General features: G+C 38.8%; 1 non-coding gene across 1 annotated transcript; it reads left to right on the forward strand.

The window, feature by feature from the left end:
- The first annotated feature begins 7,909 nt into the window (after positions 1 to 7,909).
- Positions 7,910 to 8,028, forward strand: LOC138694098 (5S ribosomal RNA). Its single transcript, XR_011330777.1, has one exon. It is a non-coding gene; the product is annotated as a 5S ribosomal RNA (ribosomal RNA).
- The last annotated feature ends 7,075 nt before the right edge of the window (positions 8,029 to 15,103 follow it).

The raw sequence follows: 15,103 nt of genomic DNA on the forward strand, positions 1-15,103 counted from the left end.
GGTAATGCAGCCAGATGGTGAACGTACTGTTTGCTATAAATGTCCTGCAAAGAAGAGGAGAATGATGACAACATTTTGTGGACTTTGCAAAAAGGGGTTCTGCAGAGAACATCGCGCTGTTGTTTGCACTAATTGTAAATAGGACAATAACATGAACGTAAAGACTTTATGACAAACTTAAAATTAAATGAACACTAATGGCTACGAAATGTGTAAAAGTTGTTAAATGTGTGATATTGAGTTGATTTCAGTTAATTAAAATGTGAGTAGTAAAAATTACGAATGCTTACCTTTAACATGAGTACAGTGATGATTACCTGTCTAGGGTTAAGTAGTCGCGTGGTGAGTTTAGGAATTCCCAGACCACCTCTAAGATTGTTTAAAATAAAGGTATTGTAATCGTACGTTTCTGTCTTTTGTCAATAGTAACGTTGACCTTTCTTTTTCGAGAAAACAAAATCTGTTGTACAGTTAAAGGTACTGAAATAGTAAGAAATTTTCTGAAATCCCCACGCGTTTGCAAGTGTAAGTCTCTGTTGTAACCTGTTGATTTACGAGAGACTGTGTGTGCTTTCGTACAGTGTTTCTAAAATGTGCAGTAACGAGTCAGAAATCATTGGAATGTAGTGTAGGTGTGTTTGTTATAACCGGGAATCAATCCGCAGTACTTGACCAATCAACTACGGGAAATATCAGAAAAATTGGCAGGAGTTAGCAAGAAAAACAAAGGTAAAATATCACGTGAACGAGCACCGATACCGAGCACTATGTACAATATACCCTAGAGAAAAAGACAAGAAAACAAAAGTCAACCGCTGCAAGTGTTACGAAGTGGTGTGTGAAACATATAATGAAGAATGTCTGCGGGAAGCGCATCTAGTGAGATAAAGGGTGAAATGGAGGATTCTGCTAAAAATAAAGAAAGGAAGAAAAATGTTTACAGTTAATACAAGTATTGTTTTCTCTTGTGGGTTTATGTTTAGTATAATAGATGTGTGTGTGTGTGTGTGTGTGTGTGTGTGTGTGTGTGTGTGTGAAAAAAGTGAAAAAAATAACAGGTCTGTAATAATAATAGTTAATAATTCTGTAGTTCACTGCAAAAACTGTATAGCCATAAAAGGACAGATGATAATAACGTTGTTATCTTATTCTTGCTGCTGTGTAAGCCTAAGTTTCCACGTGAGGGATAGAAGAGACATGACAACATATAGCATTACAATTTGTTTAATGTGTATAAATTTCTTTAATACTGATTTTTCTCAGAACAAGCTGTGTGAGGGTTAAAGAGTTCTTGCACTGAAGCTCAGAATTATTTATTATTATTATTATTATTATTATTATTATTATTATTATTATTATTATTATTATTATTATTATTGTGTGAAGAGTTGTATCGGAAGTGCTTTATAGACTAAATTAATAATTTCTATCTTAACTGAAATATTTACATTATATTTCACACAGTATAGTTACAGGTAGCATAAATTCAGATAATGGTTTTTATATGGGAATCTACTTCTTGTGTTTAGAGGCTACATTTATACAGAGTTAATAATTTCTCCCCTATGTAACATATTTCCATGAAATTTTATACGCATCTATGCAAAAACGAATTATGCTCGTGTAATTAGGGAATTAGGGAAAAATTAGTTTTTCTGATAATTTTTAATGTTTTAATAGAAATTATGCTCCTAAAAGATGACTAGCCTGCCATATTTTTCGCAGTTGGTAACAAAATGCTAGATTCATGGATATACTCCATAATTTAGTTGTTCATTATATGTTCAAGAAGTGTTGAATTTTTCTTGGAGAAATTAAGCTCCTTCATCCAGACTCTGAAAAGTGGCTGCTGTCGAATTCGTAAAGCGCCACCAAGAGATGAATATAACATCTAAGTTTGCAGGATGTAGCAGCTAAATTTTAAGCCGTATAGAGTTTAATATTTGATTAATGTGTGGGTAGAAGAATTGAAAGTTAACTCAGGTTTACTTGTAATGCACAGCCTGTTAAATATGTCGTAAAAAAAAAAAAAAAAAAAAAAACTAGTTGCACAAATCTCAGTAAACGTGCCAATTAAATGAATGCTAACGTATTATAGATTGCTTTTCGCGTATTAAATGAAAGTACACATCTTGTCCTATGACCTCCATAAGGGAAGGTTTAACAGTATAAAACAGCCACTGACCCCACGAACAAAAATCAACTGAAGAGCGTGACTTTAAAAAAAAAACTCATGTTTTGTCCCACCTCTTACTGATATTGATGTTTTGTATGCTGTTGTGCACAATGCCTAGCTTTTGTTTAAGCCTAGATATTACTTAAACTTCGGTTATGATGAAGTTGATTTTCTTACATAGTTTTGCGTTCTGGACAACTGTGCGCCGGCATCTCTCGGAACATCCGAGATCAGGTCCCTATCCCCTCCACCGCAAAGTCAAATAGCGTCTGTCACTTGATTTTGAATATTAAACAAACATACCATCACGGCATTTCCGTTATGGCATCTGGTGTCATCAATAAGCTACAAATAAAGGAAAGAAAGAAAGAAAGAAAGAAAGAAAGAAAGAAAGAAAGAAAGAAAGAAAGTAGCACAGTCACTGTCCTGAACAAGGTACGCAAGTATTATTTTAATTAATGCGTATCGCCTACCAGCCGCCGAAACTATTCGACAGGAGAGTGAATATCCTACACGGTCCTGTAAAAATGTTCTGAATACACTAAATGACGTGTAATTTTTTTTCTATTATTAGGACAATTGAACGTGTCATTGCTCCTGCGGGTTGCTTTGTTTCACACCACAGAGAATTCAGGTTCTCAACCCCCCGGGATTCTAGAGATAAGAGAGCGATGAGGTTAAAGGAGTAGGCGTTTGTTCGTGTTTTTGTTTTTACTTTAGAAAAATTGCGAAACGTGACGCAATAGCGATAAGTTTTATGAACAAGTTTGCTGAATCGACCAATTGAAGGTAATTTATATTTTGCTAAAGAAGAGAGGAGATTAATGAAATCAGTTATTGTAATAATCGTAGTAGATTGAAGGAATTGTTTGTATTCAAACTCCTTTTTGAAATAAGCTGCTCGGATGCTTATCAGGGTGACGGTTATAAATGTTATCGTAATACCCACCCGAGGTCACAAAGGTCACAGTCTTCCGCTTGTCCTTTCCTAAGCAGACCACGTCTGTACTATCGAAAATAATGAGTCACAGTTATAGTTTCGTGAAAGTAAAAAATGTTAGATAGGAGACAAGTAGCTACTCTTATACAATCATAATCACATTTTGTATCCAATATAGTATAAACGAGCTACATGTAAGTACTGTGTAAAGTTTCATTAAAACAATATATTATATATGAGACAAGTCACTAATTTTTGTCAAAACGCATCGTCTATAAAGGGGTAGTTTCTCCTCTTATACAGTAGTGACTATAGTGCGAAGTTTCATGGAAATATGTCACATTTTTAGTCCAGCTAGATTTGCTTTCTGGACCACTTTGAGCCTTGGCGCTTGTGATCGGTCGGACGGAGGATCACTCGTCCCGGCGGCGTTAACCCTTAATTTGGTAAATATATATAATGTGCAATATTATAGAACTGTGAAATTTTTTTTTAATTTTCCTAAGAAACTTTGTTATCCATCGTTCTATTAAAAAATTGTTTATTAACCTATAGGATACATTGCGATATTTGTCAAACAGGCTGTGGGAAAATGCTGATACGGTGAGGAATGGAAAGGGAGAAACCATTTATATTATTGAGGTGACCTTGAACTGAGGGTAGTAGGAACGAGACCTGGAGTACGGTACAACCGGCTCTTCCGAGAAATAACTAGTGGCCCTGAAAAGGGCCTTTTTGCGGGCAGGAGTACCTTTGTTAATTCAAGCCCTCTCGCCGCGGATGCGCCTAGCCAGCTGAATATCCTTGGGCATAATGGTCACGCGCTTGGCGTGGATGGCGCAAAGGTTGGTATCCTCGAAGAGACCGACGAGGTATGCCTCGCTTGCCTCCTGCAAGGCCATTACGGCTGAGCTCTGGAAACGGAGGTCGGTTTTGAAATCCTGAGCGATTTCACGCACCAAGCGCTGGAAAGGCAGCTTGCGGATGAGGAGCTCGGTGCTCTTCTGGTAACGACGGATCTCGCGAAGAGCAACTGTACCAGGGCGGTATCGATGGGGTTTCTTCACGCCTCCAGTAGCCGGTGCGCTCTTCCTAGCGGCCTTCGTTGCCAGCTGCTTTCGTGGAGCCTTGCCTCCCGTGGACTTACGCGCAGTTTGCTTCGTACGTGCCATCGCTTACTCCTTAGTCCTCGCAACCCAAGTTGACGCAATACAGTCGCCCCCGCTGCCCCCAAGAGGGGTATTTATGTCTTCGCCCGTTGAGAAGCCACGCCCCTTCCGTAATGTGATTGGTCCGCGGGTTTTAGTATATAAACCAAAAAATGACCCGCCGTCGAGATCACTTTTAACCTTCGTCACACGAGCAACATGACTGGACGCGGCAAGGGAGGCAAGGGTCTTGGCAAAGGTGGAGCGAAGCGCCACAGGAAGGTTCTCCGAGATAATATTCAGGGCATCACGAAGCCGGCCATTCGTCGTCTCGCCCGACGTGGAGGCGTAAAGCGTATCTCCGGCCTCATCTACGAGGAGACGAGAGGTGTTCTCAAGGTCTTTCTGGAGAACGTAATCCGTGACGCTGTAACATACACCGAGCACGCGAAGCGGAAGACAGTCACGGCCATGGACGTGGTATACGCCTTGAAGAGGCAGGGGAGGACTCTCTACGGGTTCGGCGGTTAGACTGCCTACACACGTCTGCTGCCGAATCCGTCGGCAAAACGGCCCTTTTCAGGGCCATAAAATCCGTCTAAAAAGGGCAGTAGTTGTCGAGATTAATTTAATTCACCTTTACTGTGTGACCACTAGCTCAACAGGCCAGTGCGGAAAACAGAACTTATTTCGTAGGGGCACTTCAGTATCAGCAAAAGACGTTGTAAGAAATGCCTCTCCGTTTTTCAAATGGGTCTGACCCCAACGCTTGGTATATCAAGTGGAAAGACCGGATTCCTCTGTGAAGCCTTGCTCCTCGGATTATGTTACCTGTTACTGTAAACTTCTGTAAGTCAATAATCACTGTCCGAAGAATTGGTGGGTAATATGACAACGCAGGTAGGCAATGCTCACCAGACCGTAACAAGGAACCGAGGGGATTGACACATACTGAACATCACATCACCACGTTTTTGCAATGCCAACTTTTAGGTCATAGGAATCCAGTGTGGTAAACACTGGGGAGAAGAGGTACACATCGCATGTCAGAACACAGGACTTCGTCCTGTCAGACAACTTCCACGTATAGCTTGCGTCATTTCGGTTCGAACGAAACGACAGAGAGAGGGGAAATTCGAACGCAAATTGTCAAAGCCTTCGATTCCTACGAGAAGGTCATGTCATCATCTCAGTATTGGGGTTCCTGCGCGTGCGGCCAATATGTGCACCAACAAACAAACGCATTAGGAACTCTATTATAACGCCGTAAGTTGTTCACCAGTTATCGATTTCTTATTCAAAATTAGTTTCATTCGTAGTATGTAGTAAAGTAAACTAGTATATTCAAACGTATATGTCTAAAACCACGATGGGCACCAAAGAAGGGGACTTGTGATTATTTTCACGATAATCTCCATTACTCTAATATGATAGAAATATATTACATAAATTTCGAAGCCAACTATGTACTTTGGCATCATCATCTAATTTAATTCGTATTGTGTTAAATTATATAATAATAATGAAACCTTTCTATATGCATCAGTATAATGTGTTATCACACAATAGCCTAGTAAATGTACAACGGTTTCAAGTACTTCAGTGCGAACCTGGGACAACGACATCGTTCAGAGCACAAAATTACAGAATGATGATATTAAATCAGCCCACCGGTATAGAGAGAGAGAGAAAGTTGACACGCGTAATGAAATTACATTACGAAGCCGTGAGAGAGGATTAACAATACTGGCTATTTCTGACTTTTGTGAGGTTAGTGGGGCCCTTAAAAGGGCCGTTTTACGGAGAAGGGGCTTAAGCCTTCTTCTCGGTTTTCTTCGGGAGGAGAACCGCCTGGATGTTGGGCAACACACCACCCTGGGCGATGGTGACGCCGGACAGGAGTTTGTTCAGCTCCTCGTCGTTGCGAATGGCGAGCTGTAAGTGACGAGGAATGATCCTAGTCTTCTTGTTGTCACGAGCTGCGTTGCCAGCCAACTCGAGAACTTCGGCCGCCAGGTACTCCATCACCGCGGCCAGGTAGACTGGCGCACCGGCACCAACTCGCTCTGCGTAATTGCCCTTACGCAAAAGACGGTGGATACGGCCTACCGGGAACTGCAACCCAGCACGGCTGGATCGAGACTTTGACTTTCCCTTCACCTTGCCTCCCTTTCCACGACCCGACATGATGCTACTCCTACTTGCAGCTGTTTAACTACAAGAACGACGCCTCGCCCACGGTAACCTTCACTTTTACGCCAACGTCAATAATCGACAGCGGACCAATCGTAAAGTCACAAACGTTTGCGCTGTTTCTATTGGCTCGCACTGGGAAGGCAGTACGGCATTGTCCCTGCGACTTAAATATTTTTCTCCCTCCGGGCTCATCATCAGACGAGCACCATGCCCCCCAAAGCTTCCGGAAAGGCTGCCAAGAAGGCCGGCAAGGCCCAGAAGAATATTTCGAAGGGCGATAAGAAGAAGAAGCGCAAGAGGAAGGAGAGCTACGCCATTTACATCTACAAGGTTCTGAAACAAGTTCACCCAGACACGGGAATCAGTTCAAAGGCTATGAGCATCATGAACAGCTTCGTTAACGACATCTTCGAGCGCATCGCCGCGGAAGCTTCGCGGCTCGCGCATTACAACAAGCGGTCGACCATCACCAGTCGGGAGATCCAGACAGCCGTCCGTCTCCTGCTACCCGGTGAGCTGGCCAAGCACGCCGTCAGTGAAGGGACCAAGGCCGTCACAAAATACACTAGTTCCAAGTAAGCGGGAGTGCTTGCTAGGGAATCAGCAACCGGCCCTTTTAAGGGCCACAAGTTATTCATAACAGAGTAGATGAATGAAGAACAACAGCGGTTCCCACCGAGTGAAAATTTAAATAATCACCCCGATAACACTTCTAGGATAGATAATACATTATAGGCAGTCCATGGGAGACTTGGATCCACGAGGCAAATTCGTTTCCTTAATAGTTTCGTACGACTTATATGAGAGCGCGGTGTCATTCCTACTCACTTGGCAGCATTAATTGTTGAGGGAAAACAACTTAGAAGGTAACTTGTCGACCGCGGGCATAATCCTTCCGCAGGCCACTACTGAGAATCTGTGGACATACGGGTAATCTATCTTTATTGAAACTCGGGTTCATAACATACGACTGATACTTTATATATCTGTCACGTAATCCATCAAGAGACAAATGTCCCCCCCCCCCTAGTCAGTAGCGAGCTTCAGTCCATTCGTAGTAGCCGCCGGTGCAAGAAGTGAATTGAAGTTTGTGTGAAGTTCCGTAGTATGGCATGAAAATGATGTCGAAAATCCGACTACAGTTCCACAACCATGTGGTTGAAAGGAGGCTCCGCTGTTGAACAACAATCCACCTGTGGCTTAACTTAGAATGCCGACTAGCTGTTTTATTAATCCCGTGTCAATCCAGCAGTGTGTGACGTTGAAACGTAACCAAACTGCCGTTGATAGATAGATTTATCATCTATCCCAATGACATCCAACGAGCTTGGTAATTTAGGTACAGAGTCTAAGCAGGCAGTTTACGTGTGTGTGTGAGCGAGTGCAGGTTTTATCGAGTGCACCCCAATCCCATCGTCCTCAAGTGCCTACAGATTACGCAGTTTCATCGGCAACGGCCATACCATGTTGAAAATACCGGTTCTCGTCCGATCACCGAAGTCAAGCAACATTGGGCGTGGTCAGTACTTGGATGGGTGACCGCTTGGGAACACCACGTGCCGTTGGCGATTTTTTTTTTTACGTCACTATTTCCAGCGTGTTCTAATAAGACTTATGGGATATTATGTTCCCTTCCCTATTCCAGCTATAGCTTGGATGATGACGCCGCTGCATAATTGTAGAGTAATTGATAATTCTTAAGTACTTGCAGCTCCGTATTGAAACTTATGACTGGTAGCATATTCATATGAGACGGTTCACTTCTCTGCGTTTTCTCGAAGAAGGGAATATGTATTCAGGGGATTGTGAACGTACCTCGCGCTCTCCCTAGAAGTTAGAGACATTTTAGGTAAAGAATGTAATATACTGTACATATATGGCTAATTAAAATCCCATTAGTTACTACATTTCAGTGGGTAGTACAAATTCCATAATGAAAATATCTCTGTCCTAGTAGTTGTATCCTTTAAAGAAGCTCGTTGTTTTCCCATGATGAAGGGCAGAACTTGGTCGGTAGAAATTTAAACAGACTGCATTATCAGACCAGGCGTTATTTCAATATCAGCGTTTAGTTTAGGAAATATAGCAATAGCGGAGTTGGGAGAAGTAGTTATAGCATGTACAGTAAGTATAAACAGTTCGCTGTACTGTACAGTGAATATAAATATTTGAATGTACGATGGCAAAACATCAGACATACAGTACGTAGCTCACATATCTTAAAAAATAAATAAATAAAAATAAAGAAGACATTCTGAGGAGTGAGTGGAAAGTGCATATTATAATGAATATTTTTAACTCTCAGTTGACATTGAGAGAGAAAGCCATGCATCGGGGAACCGGTGACTGTTTTTGCGTTACCTTCTGCTATTGGCGTTGTTGGTTAGTAACGAATGAAAGAGGTAGGACGCGGAATCAAATGTCAAAAAACGATAGGGAAATAATAGTAACTGGTTGTATTTCGATCGAGCTCGGCGTGCTGATTCACCAGTGGGGTGTTTCACAAAGTTTACAATCTTTGGAAATTGTGAACTCTGTTTGTAAACTTCTGTTTCACAATCTTTGTTTGTAAAGGTGGACTGTACAAAGGAAATCAAATCTTTACGAATGAAATTTTGCGCTCTTTACAAGTGATATGTTTGTTTCACAACGAAGGAGTAATTTTACAAACGTGTAAACTAAACTTTACTAGTGAAGTTAGCACATTTTCTACAGTAGCCCTGTTGAAATAGCTTCTAATTGTGAATGAAAAAAATAAACACATATGTATAAAATCAATTTTATAGTAACAGGGTACCATTAAGAATTACACTGAAGCAGTTGTGATGTTATTGAGTAGTTCTAGCGACTCAGACGAAGATTTTGCATTTAGGCCTAACGTAGAATTTTCCGGCCACGTTCGTATCATTGTACGAATATTAATGAAAGGTTTCGAATGAATCCCGCGCTATACTTCAGAATACCGCGTTAGTTCTTATATACGAGGAACGTATTTAATAAATACTCGCACTTAAAGAAGAAAAACTTTGCACCGAAAACCAATCACTTAATAATGCAATGTCGGCATTACTTACGCAGTATTCTGAAGTCGTTCCGAATCCCATTTCGCTGTAATCTCTCCTACAAGATATGGGACATCACATGCAACATCTGAAAGGGAAAAGTGGTGCCCTAACCACAAAGCGAGAACTGCATTGGTTGCATAGTAGCTCTCAGTTCCCTGCGTTAGCAGATAAGAACGGAATTTATAAGATTACAGTGTGCAAAAGTTCACACATGGTAGTTGATGTTGTTACAAGATTGAAAAAACTCGAGGCGGGTTATTGATCACCGAATGTGCTTACTCGGGCAAAGGATTTTTATGCTCCTCCTGCTGGGTTCCCTAATGTTGGCGAGGTTATGGATGAAACAATAAAATATACTGATGGACCAGCAGAGAGCGAAGTTGATTTTAATGGATGGACATGTTAGCTGCTCTATCAACTGCATATAACTACGTGGGTCAAATCCATTATTTATCAATTATTTGAATGAATTTCGCGCTAACTTTCGTCAGTTAAGTCGTAGGCTAATTAATGCATTGGTATGCTCGACCAATTGCATGCCGCGAAACTCCGTTGTCGCCGATGTAGCAAAATCTAAATAAAATATATATAAAAAAATATAAACATGTCCATCGATAGTTCTAAAATTACAGCTACTTTACCTCTGATCCTTAGTGATTTTTGTAAACTGTCGTTGGCGATTTTGTTCAACCAATTATGCGTATTTGTAAGTTTGTTTCGCCGATTTTGTAAAGTTCGTTAAAACATACAAGTGAATAAGATTGCATTGTGAAACACAGTTAACAAGCATATGTAATATTTCCGTTGTTAATTGTATATTGTTAATTTGTAATTTGTTAGCGTTGTGAAACATGCCCCCATTTACCTTTAGAGGTAATATCTACATTAATATTTAGTTAAAATTTAAAGAAATTTTAAACGAATGGAAGCTGCATTTTAATTCACCCCAAATTACTATGTTCCCTTTCAGATTATCAGCTGTTGTTGTTGTTGTCGTTGTTGTATTGTAAGTTCTCACTTATTGTTAGCTAGCCGTACCCGTTCGCTCCGCTCCACCTGTTAGAAATAAATATAAAGTAATTACATAATTAAAATAGGACGACTGATCCATGGAACAACTTTTACAACAGCGCAAGATAATCTGCTTCGCATATTACCCAATTTTTTTTTAGCACTGCATTTATTGCATATATATTTTATGTATTTTAACACGATTCAATTGAGCATAGTTAAAATATGAATTATTAAAATAATGGATTGCCAAGCTAAAGTACTATTACTGCATACTAAATCAATACACTCTCGTTGTTCGTTAATTCTCTGAGATTAAAATGCGTGTACATAAATATTATTTTAAGAAATACAGAAAACGAATGTACAAAATAGCCTATCAAATTTTCTGTGCATAAGAAGCTATTTTAATCTTACCTGTCCTCGATTTACTCAGACGTTACTGTAATAACATTATAGCATTATGTCCATCTAGAGAAACTACAGTTTCCAATGGTGAAATAATAACTAATTATACAAATCAGTTAATTTACGAGCTTGTGATATTACTTCATACAAACACAGAAACATTCCCTGTAGGCTATGTTTAATAGCTTTCGATTGTTTGTTGATGTCCAAGGCCCCTGTTTCGATTGTTGTTGTCCAAGGCCCCTTATAGACGAAGTCATTTGTTCTTAATTCATTGCACCGTCTTAGATAGCGTTATTTTAATTTTAAAACTCATTTATCTCATTAAATATCAGTCCTATCAAAATGTTGTAAAAAAATAAAACTTAACGGAAATCATTTTTAAAGGAACATCTGTTATGTAACATTTTTTCTCAAATATCAATAATAAGCGAGATATTTCGATTTATTTAATTAAGGCCCCCTTATAACCCCCCTTTTAAATAAAGTATTTCGAATGCCATATAGCCTAAAATCTAAGTTACAACAAACTTAATTTATATTCCAGTTTTCATATAAATCGGTTCAGCCATTATCGCGTGAAAAGGTAACAAACATACAGACAGACATACAAACAAAATTTTCAAAAATGCGATTTTCGGTTTCAGGGTGGTTAATTATATATGTTAGGACCAATTACTTTTGGAAAATCGAAACTTACCAGAAAAATTTCGGCTACAGATTTATTATTAGTATAGATAGTACGAGATACGACCGCAATTTTGTACGACTAGTGTAATGAAGGAATGCAAAAAATTATTTTGGAACTTTGCAATGTTAGTCTATCATTAAAATAAAATTAAATCTTAATTCGTCCCTTTTGCAGGAGTCTTCTTCATCCAGTATGTTGTTGGCTGATATGGAGGAGGAGGGGGGGGGGGACATGCTCTAAAGGGATAAAATTTGCTTAGCAAATCGATATGGTGACTAACGCTTGCAATGCGTCATAGCTATAATTGTACTGCGCGGTAATTTCAGAGTAATAAGAGTTCAGTTCAGGGATCTGCTAATTTCTTCATATTGTGTTCGGCAATGGAATAGTACCGCAGTAGCATTAAGAGGTTTTTATAATTTGAACTGATATGTGCAGGTATATTGACCCCCCCCCTCCCACCGCTGGCCGACGCGGACTGCAATGACAACAGTAAGCCACACGTCATACGTAAGCCTTTCTTCTTCTTCTTCTTCTTTGCTCGCCTGGCAAATACAGTCTTGGATTTCACATATTCAATTTTTCACAGTCCCAACTCCCTTGCATGGACGTGTTTTCACGTACCTTTAAAGTTTCTCCTCTCATTCATTCAGTCTATTCGCAAGCCTGAGGGTTTTCCGTGGTTTTCCCTAAGGAGCTAAGACAAATGTAGGGATGAGCCCAGAAAGAAAAGGGCATTCACTTCCTTAGACCCTGGTAACTGCTCTTTCTAGAGGAAGGAGGAGGAGAAAGAAACCCCCCCACCCCCACCGACGTGGACTGCAATGACAACAGTAAGCAACACGTTATATGTAAAGCCTTTATTATTATTATTATTATTATTATTATTATTATTATTATTATTATTATTATTATTATTATTATTATTATTTACAATGGGACTAAAGGTGGTGTAGATACACTATGTCAAATGTGCCACAATCTTTCCTGCAATAGAAAGACGAGGCGCTGGCCACTAGCAATATTTTACAACATGCTAAATATTGCAAGTATAAATTCATGGATAATTTATAGTTAGAAGAACTCAGAAAACAATATCAAGAAAACAATTCATTTTCCAATTGTGTGAAGAGCTGACAAAACCGTGGATGCAGCACCGCTTTGCACGTCCTACTTTACACCGATCTCTGCGGGCAACAATTGAAGAACATCTGAACATTGCTGTGCAACAACAATGCCAGGTAATGCAGCCAGATGGTGAACGTACTGTTTGCTATAAATGTCCTGCAAAGAAGAGGAGAATGATGACAACATTTTGTGGACTTTGCAAAAAGGGGTTCTGCAGAGAACATCGCGCTGTTGTTTGCACTAATTGTAAATAGGACAATAACATGAACGTAAAGACTTTATGACAAACTTAAAATTAAATGAACACTAATGGCTACGAAATGTGTAAAAGTTGTTAAATGTGTGATATTGAGTTGATTTCAGTTAATTAAAATGTGAGTAGTAAAAATTACGAATGCTTACCTTTAACATGAGTACAGTGATGATTACCTGTCTAGGGTTAAGTAGTCGCGTGGTGAGTTTAGGAATTCCCAGACCACCTCTAAGATTGTTTAAAATAAAGGTATTGTAATCGTACGTTTCTGTCTTTTGTCAATAGTAACGTTGACCTTTCTTTTTCGAGAAAACAAAATCTGTTGTACAGTTAAAGGTACTGAAATAGTAAGAAATTTTCTGAAATCCCCACGCGTTTGCAAGTGTAAGTCTCTGTTGTAACCTGTTGATTTACGAGAGACTGTGTGTGCTTTCGTACAGTGTTTCTAAAATGTGCAGTAACGAGTCAGAAATCATTGGAATGTAGTGTAGGTGTGTTTGTTATAACCGGGAATCAATCCGCAGTACTTGACCAATCAACTACGGGAAATATCAGAAAAATTGGCAGGAGTTAGCAAGAAAAACAAAGGTAAAATATCACGTGAACGAGCACCGATACCGAGCACTATGTACAATATACCCTAGAGAAAAAGACAAGAAAACAAAAGTCAACCGCTGCAAGTGTTACGAAGTGGTGTGTGAAACATATAATGAAGAATGTCTGCGGGAAGCGCATCTAGTGAGATAAAGGGTGAAATGGAGGATTCTGCTAAAAATAAAGAAAGGAAGAAAAATGTTTACAGTTAATACAAGTATTGTTTTCTCTTGTGGGTTTATGTTTAGTATAATAGATGTGTGTGTGTGTGTGTGTGTGTGTGTGTGTGTGTGTGTGTGTGTGAAAAAAGTGAAAAAAATAACAGGTCTGTAATAATAATAGTTAATAATTCTGTAGTTCACTGCAAAAACTGTATAGCCATAAAAGGACAGATGATAATAACGTTGTTATCTTATTCTTGCTGCTGTGTAAGCCTAAGTTTCCACGTGAGGGATAGAAGAGACATGACAACATATAGCATTACAATTTGTTTAATGTGTATAAATTTCTTTAATACTGATTTTTCTCAGAACAAGCTGTGTGAGGGTTAAAGAGTTCTTGCACTGAAGCTCAGAATTATTTATTATTATTATTATTATTATTATTATTATTATTATTATTATTATTATTATTATTATTATTATTATTGTGTGAAGAGTTGTATCGGAAGTGCTTTATAGACTAAATTAATAATTTCTATCTTAACTGAAATATTTACATTATATTTCACACAGTATAGTTACAGGTAGCATAAATTCAGATAATGGTTTTTATATGGGAATCTACTTCTTGTGTTTAGAGGCTACATTTATACAGAGTTAATAATTTCTCCCCTATGTAACATATTTCCATGAAATTTTATACGCATCTATGCAAAAACGAATTATGCTCGTGTAATTAGGGAATTAGGGAAAAATTAGTTTTTCTGATAATTTTTAATGTTTTAATAGAAATTATGCTCCTAAAAGATGACTAGCCTGCCATATTTTTCGCAGTTGGTAACAAAATGCTAGATTCATGGATATACTCCATAATTTAGTTGTTCATTATATGTTCAAGAAGTGTTGAATTTTTCTTGGAGAAATTAAGCTCCTTCATCCAGACTCTGAAAAGTGGCTGCTGTCGAATTCGTAAAGCGCCACCAAGAGATGAATATAACATCTAAGTTTGCAGGATGTAGCAGCTAAATTTTAAGCCGTATAGAGTTTAATATTTGATTAATGTGTGGGTAGAAGAATTGAAAGTTAACTCAGGTTTACTTGTAATGCACAGCCTGTTAAATATGTCGTAAAAAAAAAAAAAAAAAAAAAAAACTAGTTGCACAAATCTCAGTAAACGTGCCAATTAAATGAATGCTAACGTATTATAGATTGCTTTTCGCGTATTAAATGAAAGTACACATCTTGTCCTATGACCTCCATAAGGGAAGGTTTAACAGTATAAAACAGCCACTGACCCCACGAACAAAAATCAACTGAAGAGCGTGACTTTAA

The sequence above is a fragment of the Periplaneta americana genome, unplaced genomic scaffold (assembly GCF_040183065.1).
Source record: "Periplaneta americana isolate PAMFEO1 unplaced genomic scaffold, P.americana_PAMFEO1_priV1 scaffold_38, whole genome shotgun sequence".
NCBI lineage: Eukaryota > Metazoa > Arthropoda > Insecta > Blattodea > Blattidae > Periplaneta > Periplaneta americana.